The 23,164-nt window shown below is 41.9% G+C and overlaps 1 protein-coding gene across 4 annotated transcripts in view; it reads left to right on the plus strand.

Annotated features, from left to right (window-relative positions):
• The window catches only part of PPARGC1A (PPARG coactivator 1 alpha), a 608,099-nt gene that overhangs the window by 147,157 nt on the left and 437,778 nt on the right, over nucleotides 1-23,164 (plus strand). For 2 of the 4 annotated variants that reach the window (XM_070262537.1, XM_070262538.1), the window contains exon 2: nucleotides 13,663-13,757. The exons of the other annotated variants lie outside the window; for them this stretch is intronic. The gene's annotated coding sequence lies outside the window, so the exon portion shown is untranslated. The remainder of the gene's footprint in view (nucleotides 1-13,662; nucleotides 13,758-23,164) is intronic. 4 annotated transcript variants of the gene reach the window in all.

Consider the following 23,164-nt stretch of genomic DNA (forward strand, 5'->3'; position numbering starts at 1 on the left):
AAAAGATACTACTTAGGACTTCCCAGTGGTCACTCCCCTCAAGTATTACAAGTAGATGCTGAATATCAGGTTCCTTCACAGATCGAGAAATCTCTAGTGAGAGAAGGGACATAGACCACTCCTCTCAGGTGTCAGAGAGAGAAAGAAGTGAAATAAAATAGCAGTTAACAAACACGACCACATGAAGTTATTTTCTACAAGGAGACAACTTCCTTTGAGGGAAGGTGCAGAAGAGAGAATAAGATGTTTGTGAGATGAAGAAAAGGAACGTTCCCATGTGGTTGGAGGAGACGGGATTGAGAGCCAGCCTTGGATGGGAGGACTCATCTTGAAGAGTGCAGGGACGGATGGTAAACGAGACGTAAGGCCTGGATCTGCTGAAATGGAGCTAGGTAACGGATGGGGAGACTCTTGCTTTGGACAACTAACTTTTTCTTCAAACAGTAAGATTCCATGTTACCAGGTACAAGTCTTGATCAACAGAAACGACTGGGGCCTAAAAAGAGGCAGGAATACTTTCTGTAGTCTCTTTGGGGAATTCATCAAATGGGATTCACTATTCAGTTGTTGTATTGTTGATGTCTACTGCAGTTTATTTATTTATTTTGCATTTCTAAAATAGCTGCTCCTCTTATCCTGTTGGTGCATGTCTTGTTCTTGTAGGAAAATGCTGGTGATATTAAAAGGAAATTTGTATTTGCACTTTCGTTAGTCTTTCACATCCTCTTCCTGTCAACTTTATTAGTGTGAAATGCCATTAATCATTACAGTGTCATAAAACACATTTTACAATAATGTTATTTCCCTCCAAGGTTTATTTCTACCATTCTAAGAGATATTTGTGTTGGAAATAGCTTTCATTTTGAGCCTTTCATCTTGAACTTCATAGTTATTCCAGGGACTACTGCCCCTTAGTTGATAATTGGTTTCGGATGCCTGTTACAGATTTTGTAATCTCCTGAGGGAGCTCTGTAAAGGGATGGGTTAGGCCAATAAAAAGACCCTTAGTTTTTGAACAAAAATCACCATATGGTCTTTCCCTAGGACCAGGTGTTCAAAGCCTAGGGGGGTGAGAAACCCAGTCAGGGTCATCATCAGGTAGAAAGGAGCTCTTTGCCCTTGGGAGGCTGTAAAGAGTGATCAGTTCCTGAAGGATCTGAAGAATGAAAACCAGGGTTGTTGGTAAATTGAATGGGCTCATATAGTTCAGGTTTGGGGTATCCCAGGAAGGTTAGCCAGGGAACTGGAATGGGTTGAGGAAGAATCCAAGAGTTGCTAGGTCTCTAAAGAGAATTTAACATGGAGGGCATCCAGAAAAGAGGGGGAGTGGTGAACAGGTATGAATATGAGAAAAGGTGCTGCAGGACCAGCTGGTTGTCATTCTCCTTTGCTATACAATCGACTCTTAAGTCTTCTGTGTGGTCGACAGCTCTTCTCTATTTCAACTCTATTCCCAGGCAGGTCAGGAGCAGTCTTTTTCTGAGCATGTGACATTTACAAAATACTTAAAGAACCCCAGCTGGTATAATATGGTCATTCCTTTTTTGAAATGGTAGCATTTTTTTAAATTGCTAGCCTTTATATTCTGACTTTTGTGTCTTCTTTATCCAGTAAAAATGCACAAGATGGAGGCAGTTGATGTCTTTCCTTTAGAAATTTGTGTGTGTGTGCATAGTGTGGCCTGTGTGAGTGAGCTTAGAAGTAGAACTTCTGAGGCCTGCCTACTGCCACACGAGTGATTTTGGAAGTAGACCCTTCCCTAGTTGAGCCTTGAGGCGACTGCAGCCCTGACCAGCACTTTGATTATAGCCTATGGAAGACCACAAGCCGGAATCACTTATCGATGCTGCTCTCAGATTCCTGATCCACTAAAGTTGTGAGATAATGGTTGTTATTTTAAGCTGCTACACTTTGGGGTAATTGGTTATGCAATAATAGATAACTAATACACAAAAAGTCTGGAGGCAAGGTGGTTCCAGAATTGGATCAGAGATTCAGTGATGTCATCCAGGCCCAGGTTCTCTCTGTGCCTCACTCATGCACCTTCTGTGCATTGGCTGGTCCTTGGGCTCTCCCTTCATGATCATAAGATGGCTGATTTAGGCATCATACACTCAAACCCCAAGGCAGGAAGGAGAGTTTCTTCTCGGGCATCTCTTTTTAATTGGAGATGAAAACTTTTCTCAGGAGCCACCTACAGGACTTTCCCCTTAAATTCTTGAGGTCGTGATGAAGACATATATGATGTCCTCGTTGTAAGGCAGGATGGGATAGTAAATATCAGGCATTTTTGTCCTCTGTGATGGGAAGTGATCTCTCTCAGCAAAAAAAGAAGAGCGAGTCTGCAGAAGAGATAATTCCATATCTTTCCCTCTGTGAGTGGAAGCCTGTAGCTTTGGGCAACTTTTATATGGTGGCAATAGCCATATCCTGAGTCCAGGACTCTATTTAGTCTCTGGGCACTGACTGCTTGGGCAATTATATCTCCCATTCGCCTCTTCTTTCTTCATAGCAGATATTTTCCCACTGAGACGTGCTTGCGTGCAGGGAATTGGGAGGGAGGGAGAGAGGTATGGATTGGTTCAGGTATCCAGCTCCTGGATGCTGGGTGAATCTCAGGGGACTGCTGCTGTAATAGAAAGCATTGTTTCCTCTGAAAGTTTGGGCAGAGTTGTTGAAAAGGGATGGACTGTGGTTTAATAGTTTTGCTTTTCCTTCAGCTTCAGTGCAACCCCTGCTGCTTCTGACTATGGCCGTAGCCTTCTAGAAGAGAAATTATGGAGAGAAACAAAATCACATAGTTTGTCCTCATGACTGCTTTGGAAGTGGTGGGGAGATGAAGAATACGTATGCGGCTGGGGGGGGGGGGTGGAGTTTGAAAACACAATGACTTGCAAAGGAATGGTTGAGCACAAATTCTGGCTCAGAAATAGAGAGACTCACGGAGATATCTGAGTTGCAAGAGCAGGTAGTTTAACATAGAGAGGCGGATGGTACAGGGAAGATCAGGAGATCTGGAGATAAATGTGTTCAAACGTCAGCTCTACCCTTTATTAGCTGTATCATCTTGGGCAAGTCATTTAACCTCTCTGAGGCTCAATGCTGTCATCTGTAGTATATGCAAGCACCCAACATAGAATGTAGTAAGTACCGTATTTCTTTCTTTCTTGTGAAAAGTCAAATCAAGTCACTTCTCTTTGGTAGAATCTTGACGTTTGTTTTTTTTCCCCTTCCCCCAGCTTCTTTTTCAGAGCCCCATGTCACCATTTCATTCCTCATTCGTCTCTGAGGACGTCCATGTGCCTACGTATCTGGCCATGTGGAAGAGGCATCCGAGGCACACAGGCACCGCTGGGGGCAGGAATTTAATTTCTTACCTGTCACAGGCATATTTGCATTTTGAAAGAGGAGGACTGAATGGCTACAAGCTAATGCAAAAGCATAAATCATGAATAGTAGGACATCAGTGGATGAACAATTTTTTGGGGAGCTGTGTCTCTCTCTGGCTTCTTAAATCATCCTATTCAGGCAACCGCCTCTTCCTCCTCTGCCCAAGACCAACTTCACAAATGCAAAGTTCCCGTTAGAACAAAAGGGCTGCATACGACACGGGACTATGCCCTCTTTACCCAGAGGATGACTTGTTACTTTCTTCTTTCCTTTCTAAGGGGTGAAAACTATTCTGTTGCCTCCTGCTTCAAGGCAGGGACAGACTAGGGGGGGTTCATTCCTTCTTTGTAAAGTGTGGGAGGAAATGGAGCTGAGCTGTCCGTGATCTGTAGAGCTTTGGGGATCCCCTTCCCTGCTGGCCCTCTGGAGATAGTGGGGAGCACCTCCCTCCATTCTTGCCATGGCTTTGGGCTCCCTTGTGGGGTTTTCCCTTTCAAAATCTCCATCTTCAATTGATTTCACCGTGCTATGGAAGACTGTGGGCCCAGAAACTCACAGCTAAAACTGACTCCAGGAAGAAACTAATGGAGGGGTTTAGAACTTGGGCTTTGGAGTTAGACTGCCTGGGTAAAGTCTTTGTGCTTCCACTCAACAGTCATGACCTTGAGCATGTTATTTAATTAACCTCCCAAAGCCTTGGTTTCCTCATCTATAAAACTGGATTAATAATAGTAATAATAGACAGGGCTTACCTGAGCATGTATCACATGCACAGACCTGTTATAACACTTTATATGCAGTGACTCATTTAATTCTCACAACAATCTTAAGAGTTGGGTATCATTATCCCCGTTCCCTGTGAGCAGAGCTGAGGCAGAATAAGGTTAAGTGATGTACCCAAGGTCACACAACTAGTCAGTGGAAGAATCAGGATTTCAGCCTGAGTAGTACAGGTCCAGAGCCCCTGATCTTAACCCCTCCACTACCCTGATTTCATGGGAAACCTTTGGGGACTCATTGAGATGACACAGGCAAAGTGATACAATGGCTCCTTGGTGGCTGTTGTTGCTAGTATTATTTTCTGTTCATTGGGTTACTTTCCAGAGAAAACCTGAAATGTATTCTTAGGTGTTGATGAGATAAGGAGTTATCTGTTACTGACCCTTAGAAGTTGGCAGAAAAAAATTTTAATGAAGTCTTTCTCCTTCTTTGGTTCCCTCTTTCAGGTTCAAATGCTACCAGCTAGAAGTAGAACTTTAATGTTTTAAATACCTGAAGGTGGATAGGTAGGTTTTCTGACCCCCATTTTAAACACAAAAAAGAGGAGGCAGTGATGGATCACATGGCTAGTTAGTGGTGCAGCAGGGTCTTACCATCCAGGGGTCCTCCTGCATGACCCCGGCAGGAGGTTGACTTAGATATGGTGGGAAAGTAACTAACAGGGAACCTCGGTGGTTGAGAACAATCATGTCTGACATTAGATCAAATCCTTCTGGATCCAGTACCAACACCGTGTCTTTGTCACTACATAATGAGCATCACAAGAGGGTGGCTTGTGGTGGAGTCAGTCATATGTCTTGGCCTTAAAATTGTTGCAAAGGAGAAGTGAAGGCCAACGACTGAGTTGGTTTGTAAGGACCACAGGAAGTAACAGCCGTATTATTGAAGCTGACCTTCTGCTTAAACCTGTAGCCATTTCATCAATCACCCACCGGTTGGGTCTCCTGAAGGTCAGTCAAATGATTCTGTTAATCGCCTGCTCATTCTCAGGTTCTCGCTTCAGGAGTAATAAATTTTTAAAACTTTTTAAAAAATGAAAAGTTGGGTGACAGGTGTGTGTGGAAGAAAAATAATCAGATGGAAGAACAGTCATTTAGGAGCAAGCGGTCGGAGCGAGTGCTGGAAAAAGGTAAAAGTTTCCCCTGACTGAGGAAGACCGTGCTGACTCGCAGAACTGTGCCTGGGTGAAAGCAAGGGATGAGGTCCTTGACTTACCCAAGGTGTGTCCTCCACACCCCTCGGTTCTGTACCTCTTGGCGTCAAGTGTTTCTACTACTGAGCGAGCAATGCACAGAGCCCAATGCCGGGAAATTCCTTACAGAATTAACCACACAGATAAGGTCCTTGTCAGTGACGAGCTCTGATGAACAGGCTCCTTTGAAATCAGAGAGCTGCCTGACCCACTTCTCACTTGTCATCTAAAATATCAGCCTTCCTTTTGTTACACAGCTTATTGGGAGAAACAAAAAACACACGCAGACCCTTAAAGAGATATATCTCCTTTGTTGTAAACAAGTTTATTTGTGTGCAAAAATAGATACTGTTATTGGTAAGATGGAGGAAATGGAGCTGCGGAATAGAAGCACTGAGCAGAGAGTTACTTGGTCATGTGGGTTAAAATACTACAGTTGTTTCAACATCATGGGCCTCCATGTCAGAAAGACCTAAGTTGAGTCCTCTTTCTGCACAATTAGCTGTGTGACCTTGGGCAAGTTACTTAGCCACTCTGAGTCTCAGCCTCAGATAAGTAGATAAGTGCAGTCATATTTACCCCTTAAGATTTTGTTAATGCTTATGTGAGAGGCTTCATTCATTCAAAGACTGTTTATTGGTACAATAAGCATCCTGCAATAGCATACAGGTTAAAAGCATAGATTCTAGAAGCAGAATATGTGTTTGAATTCTGGCTTCACCACTAACTTGGTCAAGTTACCTAAGGCCTCTGAGCCTATTTTTGCATCTATAAAAAAAATAGGGATAATAAGAGTGTCTACCTCGTAGGGTTCTCGTGAGGATTTGTTGAGTTTCTATATGTACTGCCTGGCCTTAGAAAGTGCCTGGCACCTAGTCAATACTAAGTAAGTGTTAGTCATTGTTATGTGGTAGGGACCATGGCAAAGCAAAAGAAAAACCAAAGGGAAAAATAATAGAGACAAAACCTTTGACTTCATGGAACTCCTGGTTTTGGGGGAGAAGACAAGACACATGAGGGCTGCAGCACAGAGCCTGGCGTCTGTATTCAGTGGAGGGAAGCTGTAAGAATCTTCATTGTTACCAAATTTACTTGGCTTCAGTCACCAGAAGCCAGCATCTGAAAGGCGGAGTTGAGCTGTAAGTCACGTGTAGTCCATATGTCAGGCCTCCACCTCCTTCCAGGTCCTCATCTCGCCTCTGGGATGGATGCATCCTTTGAGATAGGCAGGGGAATAGAGGTGGCTGCCTGATGGCCCACTTATAAAGTATATTTTCACCCATGATGAAAAATGTTGGGTTTCTCCATCTTTGGTTGGTTGTGATTCTGTCGTGCATTACTTGTGCCCAGGAGAACACAGACTGCAACATGCCAGAGCACCTTCAGGGATTAACTCCATCATCCCTCAGCAAGGAGTTGCTGTTGAGAAACATGTCCCGTGAGATTGAAGGGCTAGGAGAATAAAAAGGCCCACCCCCAGCGGTGTCATCATATATGCAGTGGATACATGCCTGAAAAGTTGGGGATCAGGTGAAATGAAACCTGTTTTCTCATTGTTTCATTGCACGATTGGCAATTAAGTCCGTTGAAAACATTGACTCTCAAATCTCTAATTTCCATAGAAATGTGTGCTCTAAGAAATAGTCAGGCTGTGCATTGTCTTCCTAGCCAATATTTTCTACTCATTAATTGGGGGACAAATAATAGGAAAGGCCATTTTTTTCTTTCCCGCCTTCTCTCCTTTTCTCAGTCCCTCCCTCCCTCATTTCTTTTTTTCTTTCTTTTGTTCTACCTTCCTTCGGTCTACCCTCCCGCCTTCCTTCTCTCTTTTTTTCCTCTCTCTCTCTCAGAGGTAAAAGAGCATCTAAAACACAGGAGAAAAGAGACACACCTAAGCTGCCAGGATACGGCTCTGAAGCAGGTCGCAGCATATTTCTGAGAACAAAAACTGTGATCTCCTGCCCTTTTGGCTTCTTGGGAAGTTGGTTTCTTTATTTGGCATTTGTTTAGCATTTATTTACAAAGTTTAGGCAGCAGCTGCGACTTCAGCAGGTACACACAGAGAAGAGCTAGCAGGTTGCCAAATTCCACAAGTACAAATCAAATGTAATGCCACGTTCCGTGAGTTCTCGGTATTATGTGAAATTAAACTTTGGACCGTCAAGTTGCTGTATGAGAAGGGACACTTCCACTGATCTCGGCGAGCCAGTGATCCACATTAAAGATGAGATGCGTGTCTGGATGGGATGCATCAGGGCAGTCCTATTTGACAGGGGGCGGGATGTGCGGGGCATTGTTCGGGGAAAGAGCGGATGGGCTAGATATTGGCTTTCTGGTTGAATTGGGCTGGGCCTCTCTAATAATAGCTCTCGGAGGGAAAGGCCAATTTGCTCTCCTGCTGTTTTCTAGAATGCTTAAATCCCTTTTTCTCAGTGGCCCAGTTATGTACCTTAAGCATATGGGAACTCCAGCAACTATCTGCCCCAAATCACACATCCTGAGCACATTTCTAGCAATGTGCTGTTTCGATGAGGAGCAGAGAGAAGGAGAAGGGGGAGGCAGAGATTGCCCCATGGCAGCTGAGAGCAGGAGCTGCCAGCCACCCTTGCAGAGGGACTGCAGAGGAAGTTTCAGTGCCCGAGGGCATTGCGCGTGTCAGTGGAGCTTTGCCACCATCTGTGGTGGGAGTTGGGAGTGAGGACACCATGTGTGAATCAAGGTGGGACAGTCTGCCTGGTTCTGGCTGGTGAATTCTTTGTTTGTTTGATTTTACCGTTTTGGGTTTAGAGAGCTAGACACAACGATCACAATTGCTTGGCCTAACTATACAGGATTCAAGATAGAAGGATTTTTTTCTCTCTCCTCCTGGCCTCCATTATTTCTTTTTCCATCGTCTTGAATACCTCCATGTCCACTTCCTCCAGCATCCAACTTCCCTCCATGTAACCCAAGAATGAGGTTGTACAAGGACCGCTCAATAGATTCATATTCTTTCTTTCTCAAGATGCCTGTGAGATCACTAAACTTTGCTTTGCTCTTTGCCCAACATTTGGTCAATTCAAGCCTTCTTATTTATCTACACCATATATCTATGGGAAAAGTGAAGCTAACAGGCTATTGGCTCACTCAAGCCAAAGACCATTTTGTTGTTCAAGTACATTGGAAGAGAGGGGAATGTGGATTTTACCAAGTGGTCAGATCACAGAGGTATAGACTTGGAAGGCAAGAAAGACCCAATAGCAGAAAGCAGTGGCAGATTTTGCTGGTCAGTTAAACTGAGAATGCTCATGCCGAGATTTTTCTCAGCCTTGTAAGCTCTTCTTCCTGTTCTAGGAACAAACAGTTTCCATTTGTCATTTTTTGCTGTGGGAAGGTATATCTGGAACTCAGCCCCTTAAGCTCAGGGACTGACTTTCTGGTCACTAGGAGTGACCTAGGGGAGGATGTGGATGGTGAGGCTCTCTGTTCTGAAAGCAGAGGCTCAGAGTGCAGTTCGACCACTATGTGCAGACGCTCTTCTGGTGAGGGAAGGAAGTAAGAAAGTTAACTCGACTTTGTCCCTTTTCTTACAAAGCTCACAGTATAGGGAACTGTCCGTTTGTTAAATCAAAATTGCAGCACTGGAAATTCAGAGACTGATCCTCACTCAGGCGCTAAGAGAACCCCAGGGAGGAGCTGGGCTGGAGGTCTCTGGAGGCTTCTGAGAGGACGGACACACTCCTTCAAGATTCATGAGGGACAATGAGGACCGAGCCTGTGCGCAGCATCTGAATTTTTGCAAAATATTATTTGCTCAGCAGTTGTTTTCTCTTGTGTGTTACCTTAAGGATTGGTACTATAACCTTTCAAAATTAGGGATTGAACCTGGACAACTCCCAGTACCTAGGACAAAGCCCAACATATAGTTAGTGCTCAGTAAATATCAGTTGAATGAATGAAAGTGTCTTATGGGCCATTCCTTGGATTTGTGGAAAGAAAGCATAGATCTTTTTTGGGGGGGCGGGTAGCTAATTACTTTCTTTTCTTTTTTTGGTATTAAAAAGAATTTTAAAGGTAGAGATGCATGTAACAGCTGCCATCTTGAGCTCCTAATGTATGCTTGATGCATTATAGTGCTAGATTGAATTTAATCTCACAGCAGCCGTGCAAGGGAGTTTATTGTGCTATTTTAGAGATGACAAAACTGAGGCTCAGAAAGGACGAGTTCCTTGCTGGTGACACATAGCTAGTGAGTGGCTTGGGCAGCGTTTTTTCTCTTTTCTCTTTGACCCCCAACCAGTGCTCTGTCCCCATCCCCCTGCCATCTCCAGTTAATGTTCATAGCTGATTGGAAAGTCAGTCTTTTAAACAAGGGAATAAATGAAATGAGGGAATTTTATTTCCCATCAGATTTCATCTCTCTTAGAGAGATTTATGTCCCTGGATTGTGTTTCATGGAACCATTTTATGAGTAGCTAGATTTATAGGTAATAATCAATAGAGTGCTGAGCTGGGTTTCTGTTGCATATGTATACCTTTCACAAAGAGCAGGTAAAATGGTGCAGGCAAGAGATGGTCTTCACAGTTCCTAAGCATCCTAACTGAGCTGACACTAGTGGAGGGGGGCGACGGAGGGAGATGGAATCTACATTAGGACAGATGCTTGGAAAGTAGTGGTGGTCCTGCTCTATGTTTGGAGAAGGTGAACCATCAGAAAAGGGTCATCTGTCAGGAGACCGCATAACTCACACCAAAGTCTCCACGTGTATGTTTGTGAAAATGGATACCCATGGAGGAACGCCCACTTCGAGCTGAGTACATCCTGGAACACATCAGGAACGTGAATGTGAATTCCTTTTGATGTCAGACTCTACTCAGCAGAACTCCACGAGGATGGGTTGCCTGATCCTTGATACCCATGCATTTTGCTTAGAGGTTATCTATGATCACACGACCTGTGTTTGTTTGTGTGCGGGACTCAGTCTGTTCCTGTGTCTTTGATACCTTCTTTTTGTGGGTTATTTTCTTGCCCTTTTGGGGATGCCTCATCTAATTTCTGCAGGGTTTTAGTACCTAACAAGACATCATCCGGTAAGAGGACTTAAGCTATTTCTTCTCCTAGATATATTTGAGTTTAATTTCAGTACCCTTGGAGACCAGAAAACCTTTAAAAGGCAAAAGAATGAATTGCTAATTATGGGATTTCAGGATATTGAGAGAGCAATGTTATAATAATTTCCAGGGCAAAGGGCTCTTCCCAGATGCCTTTCAAATATGATCACAGAGGTCACTGGTTCCTAAACTTTGAAGTGCATTAGAATAACCCTGGGAGCTTATTAAAAATACAGGAGTTCTAGAGAAGGGCTTGTAATCTGGACATGCAGGTCTGAAATAGGACTCAAAATCCTAAATGTTGAGAACATGTAATGTAGACAGCTGCTTATTCTGCTTTTTTCTGGTAAGGATTGGAAGTCACCAGCGTGAGCGTGGGCATGTGTGTGTTTGTGTGGGTGTGCACCTCGGTGCACGTGTACTTCAGGACCTAGAGCCACGTGACTTTGGGCTGCTATCTAAGCTGTAAACATGGTTTCCATCTCAAGAAAAAGCAAGCAGTGGGCATTTCCCTTATTTACTGGAGGGATTCAGGTACTGCTGCCCTTTCTCTGAGTCTTTGCAACTCGCCTGTAAATGTACTGTTGACTCCCACTAAATGTTCATCAGATCATCCCCTGCTTCCTGGATGGCTAAGAGTGTCCACTAGTAGCATGTTATCATCACCGCATAGTGTTTTTATATTTATGCTTTCTATAGCTTCGCTTCTTCAGATGTCATAATATCTTCCTTCACTCCTTTCTTCCATCCTTCCTTCTTCTCTTCTTTCCTTTCCTCCCTCCCTCCCACTTTCCCTTCCTTCCTTCCTTTTATCTTAACATAAGGAAATCAGTATGAAACTTAGTATTCCAAGAAGCATCTCTCTAGTTTTTTCCATTAGCCTCTATGTATTATATATATGCGCATCGCTTGTGCATTTGTATTGGCAGTGCATCTTATAAACGCTGCCATGAACTCCGTTCTTCCATCCAGGATGGGAATGGAGTTTTTAAAGACAGTTGATGAGGTGGCATCTGTTGGCCAACAGTTTTATGCTGCAGTAGCTCTGAGCAGATAACATTAATAGGAATCACATTTTAAAGTTGTAAATTTGATGTAAAATACTAAATTTGACAATAATTGTGTTATAAAGCCAAAATTCTATTTATTAAAGGGCTCCCGTCTCTCCTTCGTGTGAGGGGCTCTGAAATTCTTGCTTATACCTGCCCCTAGCAATTATCATGCCTTCTCTAAAATTCTGTTTTATTTTTCCATTTTCATAACAACTACATTATGATGTGACATATTTTTTTCCAGATATTTTGCTTGAATAAATAAATAGGATATTAAATTCAACTGGGGTATTAGATTATAAATTAGTTCTGTAATAGGCGTCATAATGTTATTTAGATTTTCAGTTTACACAGACCTTGTAGCAACTCCCCAGAGCTATGCTACAGAATTAGAAGTAGATAGAAGTTGATGTCAGAAAATTGGTTTTTGTAATATGCTGATGCCAGTAGAGTTGTGTTGTGTGTAAAGGTATTTAAGTGAAATCTTCCTACTTACTTCATTGTACAGACAAAAGATTGATAATGATTTCAGTGACTGATTTGTTGGTTCTGATATTGGCCATATGTGAAACTAAAATTTTTCTTTCCAAAATTAAAGCAGTATTTACATATGAAAGCTAAAAATCCATTAGTAGAATGATATCAGCTGTCCCATGGATGGATGTTTCTCTTTCATCTGATTGGTATAATAATGACATAACCTCCCAGTGGTTTCTTTGTGACCACGTTAGTCCTTTCACTTATATTTCACGTCAAGGAAGATACCCCACCCAGAAACACTGTGTGATTATTGAAGTCACTAGCAAGCAGGATATAACCTTATTGAACTAATATGTAACGCACACCAATGGAAAACCATACACATTTGATAGAAAATGTGAATTAGCCAGGTGAGAGCTGATAGCAAGTTAAAAAGAGAGCACCTGGGTAGCAAAAGAAAGTTTTCTTTGTAGTGGGTACTTTCATAACTCTAAACCAGGGTTGGCAGACTATGGCAGGGGCAAGACAAATCCGGCTATACTTTCTGTATAGCTCACGAGTCAAGAATGGTTTTTGCATTTTTAAATGGTTGAATAGAAATCAAATGAAGAATAATGCTTCATGATGCATGAAAGTTATATGAAATTCAATTTCAACGCAGGTAAATAAAGTTTTACTGGCACACAGCCGTACTCATTTGTTTACAAAATGTCTATGGCTGCTTTTGCACTATAGCGGCAGGCTCGAGTTCAGAGACCAAATGGCCTGCAAAATGTAAAATCGTCACTCTCTGGCCCTTTACAAAAAAAGCCTACTGACACCTCTCTTAAGCCTAAACCAGGGTAGACTGCTATGTCCTCACATCTCTGAAAGCCCTACCCTCAAGGGGGTTGGTGAGTAGGAAGTGGGTGTCTTCTGCTTGGGATCTCTGGTCACTAGTGAGCAGAAGCACTTTGCTTAAAAGGGAGAAAATGAGTGAACAAATGAGAAAGATTGCACTCCTGGGCCTTGGTTAAAAAAATGGCCAAATGTAAAATCAATCCAACTAACTTCTGTAGCACGACTAAAAATATCCTACTGGGATAAGCTCACTTCCAAGTTTTATGGCACTTTTATCCGAATCCCAGAAGGGTGATACTCTGTGAGACTTACAAAAGTGCCCCAACAAAGTCTATTTTAGAGTCTTGCCACCCGTACAACACTTCTGGAAGGCCTTTGTAGGGTGGCCAGGCCCGACCTGGGCCACAGTGTCCCTGCACCTCACCAGCCCTGACATTTTGAAAAATCTTATTCTCTCTTGGGCCTCAGTCTTTTCATCTGTAAGCTGAAGTGGCTCATTTCAATGACCTCTAAAGCCCCATTTGCTTCTGAAATGACACAGTGTCTCTGATAATGGAGACTCTGACTAGCCTAAGAAGGTTCCCGTCCCAGGAAATGTGCCTCTTCTTTCCGGCACCTTTGTAGCTTCCTCTTGCCTCTAAAATGTTGCCTTTCATTAAGGGTTCACAAGTCTTGACATGTTTGTAAAGAAAGACACGGCAAGAATTCATATGCCTCGCCTTATAACAAACATGTTGTGAATAACCTATATTTGGAATGCAATTTGTCATGGGGATGCAGGCAGAGTTTTAAATTTGAGCAGCCTCTGAAATGCGATGTTCTATTCTTCTCAAGCAGATCCCTGAGCTCCTCCACTTTACACCTTGAATGGAGTCTTTATTGGAGAAGCTGCTCTCCATTTCCGAAGAATGGGAACATTTGCACTAAACGATGTAAGAGATGCCATTGTAATTTTCATGAGAATTACCCTTTCCAATGAATGTTAGATTAAGAACCAAGTAAAATCCCTTGAAAGTGGTTGGAAGATAAATTAGAGCTGAGCTGCAGTTAGGTAGAACTAAATTTTATTCCTTCCCTTTAAAATGGTTTTTAATTGATTTGGCATACTTTTTAAGTTAATAATGAATACTGTACCTGAGTCTGCATGATCACTCCTGTGAATTAGATCTATCGCACTGGAAACAGCTTTCCCTTACAGAGGACAGTGATTTTAATGAAGAGTCTTTCCTTATTGCACCGATGGAAATGTGGTTGATGGTGGTTTCAGACAGTTCTCTAATTAGCAGTCCAGCCTGTTCCCCTGAATATTTTACCTGAAACAGGATAGGAAATCTAGACAGGAAAGGTGCTTTCTCATAATGCTGGAGTTCTTCCTCACTTTGCAGGAGACCATGTAAATGCATGGAGATCTTGGAGCTGGGAGCATCCTGTAAAGATGTTGTGAGGCCTAGAGATCTTTAAAAGGGGTAGAAATAAGTAACTCTGAATAAACAAATGGTTTTTATGTTGGAATAACAAATTTCATTTTTTTGGGGAGGGTGGGCACAGAGGAGAGGCATTAAATCCCCAAATTGGGGGCTAGTGATCAGATTTCAGGTATGTCAAGGTGTAATGTGGTTGGAGGTGGGAGTCTCATGGCTCTTATACTCACTTGTTGGGGAATGGAGTTTCTCAGTCTCTCCAGTGGTATCACCAGAGGAGCATGGGGTGTATGCCAGGGCCATGTTTAGAGGCCATGGTTAAAGCCAACATGGATAGAGGGGCCAAGAAAGAATGAACCAAAGCCAGACATTCCCGAAAGGTGAAAATATAAAGAACAGAGTCTTCCCATTGACTCACAACACTGAGTGAGTGAAAAGGAATGGACAAAACATGGAAGGAGACAAGAAAGGAGAAAGACAAAAGTTTGAAAAATATAGTGTCCTGAGCGATAGATGCTAGCATTCAGCACATTTCTACTTTAAATAGGACATTTGGTCACTATTATTAAGACTATGATCTCAAAAATTTAGGAAAATGTTTGATCAGATTTGCATTGATATAAAATGATAGTAGCAACCACTAGTCTGTCTTGAAGACTTACTATATTCCAGATGCTAGGCTAAGCGTTACACACAGAAGGATCTAATTTAGCTGCTATTAACACCCTATGAGGTAGGTACTACTATGTTTTCCATTTTATAGATGAGAAAACTGAGGCACAGAGAAATTACCATTAGCCAAGTTCATATGGCTAGAAAGTGATAGAATAAGATTTTAAACCCTGGAAGAATGACTCCAAACTTCTCGATTACACTGATTCTGCAGAGGGAACTGGGTTCACTACCTCTAAGTGGAGAAAGAATCATATTTCCTGAACTCAAACCATGGGAGTCAGAGCTAGGGCCAAAGTGAAGAGCTGTTGGTTCCCATAATGCACTTAGAGCCATAGACTGCTGCGTGCTTTCTCGCTACCCAACTGTAATTAAAATTATCATACAGTATAATGATTTCTAATACATTTCAGAACAAATCACCATCTTATATCTGACATGTTGTTAATGTTTACTACCATAATTACTAATTTGAAATATAAGGCAGCAATTTTTATTAGTGTTTGGTTATGTATAATTATGTCAAATATGAGACTGCAATTTAGATTGAACTGTACTAGCAGAGATCGTAGAAAATGATTACCCTGTATATTTGACACCCTGGGTATTTTATGTTTCTATAGATTTTTTTCCCCCTTCAAACCATAAAGAATTATTTAAAGATCATCCAAAGGTTATTTATAATGCTTTTTATTTAAGGAATTTTAGAGCATGGGAATACACATAACTAAAAATGGAATGTACTGAATCATGGTTTAATAGAGAGGAATGTAAGCTACGATCAGTGAATGGATCTGATGTGCCAGACCCTCTCCTGGGCACTTTGTGCATCTAATTTCTAATCCTCACAAGGAGTATATTATTTTCCTGACTGGAAACCAGGATCCAGAGAATTTAAGAGATGTTACCCATCTAGTGAATGGTGGAGCTAAAATTCAAGTTCATGATCTTTCTGGGAGTTTTTATCCTGAGTGGTTAAAAAAGAGATCGTTTTATGGTAGATTATTGTCAGAATGTGCTTTCCTATAAAATTAGTAGTGTCCTGTATTTAATGAGATGATGTATATGCTGGTCCTTCCTTATATATTATCTCAATAAATAAGTTCTTTCAGGTCCATTTTAGAACTGGCAAAACTGAGACTCAGAAGTTTCAGAGTCGTATCAGGTTTGCACAAGTTAATACGAGAAGAGCTAGGACTTTAACTAAGGACTTCTGAATTAAATTCTAGTGTTTTCTCAGGACAGGTTGTTACTAGCTTCCTTTGTAACCGGTTACTGCCAGGATGCTCTAAAGCTGCTCTTTATTGCAACAGACCTTGAGTTCTTTGATGATGATGATGATGATGATGATGACACAGTTTGATGATGAAGGTAGCTAACAGTGATCAAGGACTACAGGCTAAGCTATTTACATTTATCATACTTATTTAATTCTTGTGATATGCCCCTTTTATGAATAAGGAAACTGAGATATGCAGAAGTTCTTACAACACAGTGGGAGAGTGAGGACATGAATATATAGAGCTTGTCTGATTCCAAATTTCATTCTCCTACATATTCATTTCCCATGGAGATAATAATCAAGTTATCTCTTGGGATCTGTGACCCTGATTCCTTATCCTTCCCCAAGAAGATCCATTTTCCACTCCTCAGTATGTTTTTTGTTACGTTTCCCTGAACACTCTCTTTTTTACTAACATATTTCAAAAATCCAATGATCAAAATTTCTTTGAACGTTAACATTTCAACAAATAACACTTGAAAAAACAAAAAACAAGTACAAAAACCAGAGTCCAGAAAGATTACTTCTTGGTCCCACTGCTTAATCAAATTATTTAAAAGCAGTAAATGTTTTAGATTTTAAAAGCAATAAAACTATGTTAGAGAGAACAATAAAATAGTAACATTTTAATTCAGTCGCTGATATAATTTGGTGAATTTCCACTCAACTGCTCGTTCACACGTACTTTTTAAAAAATACTGTAAGCACCATGAAGGCAGGGAATATATCTGTGTTGTTCACTGTACCTGAATCGTAATATAGTTCTCGGTATATGGTAGGAATCCATGAGCATGTACAAATTAAAGAATCAATCAATGAAGTATAAATGTTAGTTTGTGTTTTGCTTTTTTATTTTGTAGTTAGTATGTCATATACATTTCTAATCATAATCCTTTTAAATCTTGCTTAAAATTAAATTTACAGAGTGATTATTGGTGGAGAAATTTGCATCCTAATCAATAGTGAGATTTTTGTGTTTGATTGATTCTCTCAAAGCGCATCTTGCTCTTTTGGATTGACTCAAAGCCGAAGCAATAAACCTTTATAAAACCAAAGACTGTTTTCTCTGAAGCCCTACATGGTAGCCTTAGAAACCTTTTAAACAATCTCACCCCGAACCCATGTTTTGTCATTCATCGATGATGTCTGTGCCCAACAGAAGGGCATCTATTTTGCCTTTCTATTCCATTCGTGGTGAGGGGTGTGCTGCCTCATCCCCACCCCAGCTTGACTAGCCACCACTAGGCCAGTGCCTTGTACTTGCAAAGCCAGCATTAAGAACTGGACAAGGCAGGGTTTGACCATGTGTCATAACTGAGTGAGCTGGTGGGGTGGGATCCTGATTAAACTCAGAGAAGTGAATTTGGCTAATACTGGGTTCTATCTGAGCCATAGGGCACCAGATCAAATCACACTGAAAATTAACCTGCCCTTTCGGCCAAAATGAAAAAAAGAAAATATTTTGTCTATGAATGTGTTACTGGACTTTATAGTAAAGACTCATGCTGCTTGATTAAAAAATATACATGTCAAGATTCAGAACCTTACATTTTAATATATCAAATTAAATTTCTTTGTTTGTTTGTTTCAAGTGCTTCCACCATCACAGAGACGTATGAATCAGTCCTTTTAAGGTTCCTCATGAAAAAGAGACTTGTAAATTCTTTAACCCAAATCTGAAATTGATCCCCTAAGAAAAGTTAAATATCACCATTGTTTGTACATTGCTAGATCACCATGAAGATAATTCTTTTATAAATACAGATGGTGCCCTTATGGAAATTGCATGACAGCAAGTAGATGCCAATAGAGGAAGAAAACAAAACATTAAAATGGTATTCAGTAGAATTATGCTTCTTTGTCTAATTTATGGCTTATTTGAACTTGTGATGCCCTGTTTTCACTTTGGCTTTTAATAAGTGCTCCTTTAAAAACTTTTAAAATGTAAAATAATATGAATTTGATTGTCTTGGGCATAAAATGCTAATCATCGATTAGCAGTGAATCATGGCTATAAAGCTTCTACTTTCTCACCCCTTCTCACCCCAAGCCATTCTTATGAATTGATGAAACTGAATCAATCGCCAGGAGACTGAAATCACAGCACTAGACTGATAGTTACAAAAATGAGCTAATGAATATGTTATTGGCAAGTTATTGATATAAAAATTAATACTCAGGGTATACTCAGGCAAGGGGGATGGGGAATGGGGGCAGGAACCTATATTTACTGAGTACCTAGTGTGTGTCAGATCATAGAAACAACCTCATATTGGGCCTCTGCTGACGCTTTTTCTCTTTTATTCTCTCTGAGCTGTGTTGTACCCAAATAACCACCCCCCTGCCTTTATGATCATCAGTTAGAGTACAGCGGAATTTTATCATGCTATCAGGACATGGAGGGCATTTGAATATTAGCATTACATTTTCCACCTTCTCCCCTCTGTTTGTTGGTAGGTGGAATGTTGAGAAATGTTGCCCAACCTCTTTGAAATGGCACGTGAATAATCCCGTAATCAGTATAATGTATTCTGTTATGGGAGTAATCAAGTCATTCAGCTTTGAAGTAAGATCCAATTTGTAGAAAGTGGCTGATGAATGCAGTTTCAGGTATTTAGAGGAGGCTGATGTTCCTGGACTATTTGGGTCTTCTGGTTGAACAGGGAAAAAAGTGCTTGAGGAAACTGAAGTGGACCATTCTAAAAATATCTAAGTTTTGGGATATATTTTCCTAGCAGGCAGAATATGCAATTTAAGATTTTAAAATTAAACACGTCTGTGTGCTTTTGAATTTAGTATTGCCGAAAGCTTAGTTGGTTGGAAGCGAGACACGATGGTGGCCTGAGCTAAGTTTGAGGGAGGATGGGCCCCTGCCTCCTCCTAGGCTGTCGTTTCCCTAGATCTTTGTTGGGTGGGGTCCTCCTTGGTATTCAAGTCTTAGTTTAAATGCTCCTTCTTCAGCCATGCCTTCCCTGAGCATGTTTTCCTGCTCCCAAACCACAGTCTTCCTCTCTCCTTCTTTCCTCTTTGATTTTCTTCATGGCTGTTATAACCAAAAGAAATTCTTGTTTTCTTGTGGCTTCTGCTCCTCTGGAAGAATGTAAGCTCCTTGAAAGCAGGAACTTTGTGTTGTTCATCACAGTATCCACAAGACCCCGTATGGTTCTGGACATAATGGAGGCACTGATGAAAGATGGATTGAAAGAATGAATGCTTGATTCTAAACTAATGGCCCCAAGATTCCGTGGCTCAGAGGGTCCCCCTTCACGTGCATCATTGGCGTTCCTAAAAGAGTCAAGGGAGCTGCAATTGTCCTTGCTACAACACTGCCCACCAGCTCCTCAGTGGCACACCTAGGGATTAAGGTTCACCTAGTGGGTCCTGTCCCAGGTGGGAGGCTGCTGCTAATTGGGCAGCTTTGGTTCCCAGGCAGGCCACAAGCCGGCAGCAGTCACGCAAAATACTGTGAGTGTCCCTGCTAGTTAAGCTTCATATTACTTAAGACATCCATTTCAAAAATAACTCCAGCATCTATGGTTATGTTCTGTACTTGATTTGCAGGGCTTTAGCGGTCCAAATCCCATTAATGCCAGAGCCCTTGCACAAAGCCTTTTGTATTGACTTGGGTCAACTTAATCTGTGGGCTTGTGTTTCCCTCCCCCACCTTAGGCTTCTCAACAACTCTCTTGCTGACCCCCTCTCTTGCTTTTTCTCTCTCTCTCTCTCTTGCTCTTTCTTGCTTGCTTTTTTTTCTCTCTTGTCCTTCCTTCCTTCCTCTGTTGCTTCCTCCCTTCCTCCCTCCCTCCCCTTTTTTCTCTCTCTTCCTTTGCCTCAGACATTGTGGGTGAGTCCTGTGGATTCTTTCCTCCGGAGACTGAATTCTAAGCACATGACGAACAGTCTTGGCTCTAGTTTCCTCCTGCCTACCCCTTCCGCTTCAGATTTATTTAGTGTCCAATATTAAGTAAGATCTTCATGAAAAGCCCCATATATAAAAATCTTCATGTACACATAGGTAATTTTTGGACTAATCATTGGTGGAGCAACACATCCCTATAGAATTTCTTTTATTTTTTTCCCACCATCGAATTTCTGTTTATGAAAGTAGTACACGCTCACTGTGAAACATTTGGATAATAAAGAAAACCCAGGGTGACTTTAAGCAGCAGGTTCCCCCAGTGTGGCCAGAAGAGGATTTGGCTTTCAAGAGAATAATTAACAAAACTCGTTTTAAGAGCCCATTTATTGCAGAAAATAGGGGAATTACCTGTCCAAGGGAATGAGAAGCGTTCAGATGTTGCCGACATTTCCCTCAATGCACTGTAGTCCCAGAATAATGACTTCTTTTATAGGAAAAGGAGGAGAAGTTGCTGCGGGCCAGTGGATAGGAAACAGACTGCTAGGCTTTCTTGGCTTGCAGAAAGTATACCCATGTCTGCCTTTTCAAAGAAGGCCATCAGACCACAGCAGAACCCGATAGGGTATATATTCCTTATCTTTTTTGATTTATTTGTTCTTATAGCAAACCCACATTTCCCAAAGTCTGTTCCATTGAACAAGTGTCACATATGATTTTCCATGCCAAAGGGTTCCACAGTCAAATAAGTTGGGAAACCCTCATCCCATTGTTCACATTTCTTGGAGATATGCGATGCACATTAGCATATTAAAGAATAGGAAGGCCTGAAGTAAAGGGACCTGCGTTTCATTTATTGTTTCTAAAACTTATTTGACTGTGGGCTTTCTTTTTCAAGTAACGTCTGCTACTAGATAGAACTATTTGGCCATAAAAACAAAAACAAATTAGCAAAAGCAGTTATTGTAGACTTAACTCTGGGTGCATAGTCTTTATTTGGGGGCTTTTGCATTTCTGGTGTCCTTTTTTTTCCTGGAGGAGAAAGTGAGTGAGGCAGGGACTCAGCTATCAATTCGCTAGTGCCAGTCACTGTGCTGGGCTCTTTCCTGGTGGTACTGCATTTGAACCCCATGGTGACCTGCATGCCTCGTTTTGCAGATGAGCATCCTGCAGCTCAAAGAGGTGATGTAACTTGCTTACGGCCACTCAGCGAGGGAAGTGGTAGAGCTGAGTGATGGCTACGGTTGCCCACCCTATGCCAGGGCTGTCAGTGCTTCCAACACTCATGCCCTTCAGCGCAGCAGACACGGCCCCCACTGTACCCTTCCCACTGTTGGGGCCCCTTAGCGGCATTCATTGGTTGCCTTTTAAAAGAAACTGGTGTCAGCAGAGTGGCATCACGCACAGACCCCTATTGGTGAAGACTGCATACCCTTCATACTCAAACAACTGGAAATCAAGCATGTGATGTGTATGTATCCATATCCATCCATCCATATATATGTGTACACATATATGTAGACACATGTGTACACACACACACATATATACATATATGTATGTATGTGTATATGTAGTTGCCGGCTTCCCCAGAATCCCTTCTAGGGCCTGAAGCATAGTAGGAGTTTGGCGACAAATATTTATTGATGTGAAACAGGGAAATGAATGCTGTATGAAGTATGAACTCATGTCCTTACACTCCCTAGCTGCCTCTGCTTTGTTATTCTCCATAGCCACCACTGGACGTATATTTACCCTTTTACTTTACATTTACTTGTTGATTTGCATACAGGGTGTCTCCCCACATTTGGATGCCTCCCCTCATTTTCCTTGGGGAGGCAGTTCTTTAGCTCGTTTATTCACCACTGTGAACCTACAGCAGGTGTTCAGTAAATATTTGGTGAAAGAATAAATGGTTGAATACAAGTTTTTACCATTACTTCTACTTCCCCCAAAGTCCTCAAATTCCTTGCTTTATTTGTCTACTTCTCTCTCAGGAGTAGTTAAAATGTACTGAGGTCTGTAAATAAAGAAAGTCTATATTCTTGGCTATTCCACTATAGCAAACATGGGAGGGCTCTGGGCTAATGGGCACGGGGCTGTTTGCAGGGCAGAAACAGCTACAGAGTCTAGTGTACAGGAAGCTATGTAGTCACAGGGACAGTACACAGAGTCGCCACCATATGCTTTCAACTACAGCCCATCACTGTCACAGCACAAATCTCGTCAGCAGAAATCCCAAGTTAAAAAAAAAAAATCCAGATAGCTCCACTTTCCATCCAGTAAAACTGCACCCTGCTGGGGTTCTTAACCTGGGATGGAAAAGTATTTCAATATAATGAATCTCCATTGCGAGCCTTTAAAAACCATTCTTCTTAGAAAGGGTCCATAGATTTCATCAGACTGCCAAAGGGATCTGGGAAGGATCAGGACCCCTGAAAAGCCCTGACTAATGTAGACCGGGTGGAATATTTTGGTTGACGCTTAGGTAAGGCAAAGGGAAAAATAAGTTTTCTTTAATCTTTGAAGTTAAAAACAATCTATGTGTTTATTCAATATTTGCCCCTGCCCTCCTCCTCTCTGCACTTGTAGGTGGGTACAGTCAGAATCAGACACACGCACGTGCATGCACACACACCTTACACACTCTCCATTCTGTGATGGCAGAAGTGCTTCTGATGAAACCCTGTGGTTTAGGAAGGTAGGTGAAGCAGAGCTCCACTGGCTCGGCAGCCTGTGGCCACCTTCCCTTCTGCGGAGCCATCAGCGATGAGCACGGGACTGACGCGGAATGCAGAGTGTGGTTGAAAGGCATTCTGCCAAAATGTTTTCCGACCGAATGGTAGAGATTGAAGCTCGCCCAGCCCTGATTGGATTACTGCAGCCCCAGAAGCACTTTAATCTCAACTGCTGCTACTCAGAGTGGGGAGGGAGCCGGGGAGGAGAGGCAATGATTGAGACGTGTTGCTTGGTGAAGGCTCTTGGAGGCTTGGGTCTCCCAGCTTTGGGGCTGGCGCTGGGAATAGGAAACTGCTTGTCACAGAGATAAAGTAAGGGATTCTTAAGTATGGGTCTGTTGATAACTTCCCTTTAATTTGGATTCTGTTG

The sequence above is a fragment of the Equus caballus genome, chromosome 3, assembly GCF_041296265.1.
Source record: "Equus caballus isolate H_3958 breed thoroughbred chromosome 3, TB-T2T, whole genome shotgun sequence".
Taxonomy (NCBI): domain Eukaryota; kingdom Metazoa; phylum Chordata; class Mammalia; order Perissodactyla; family Equidae; genus Equus; species Equus caballus.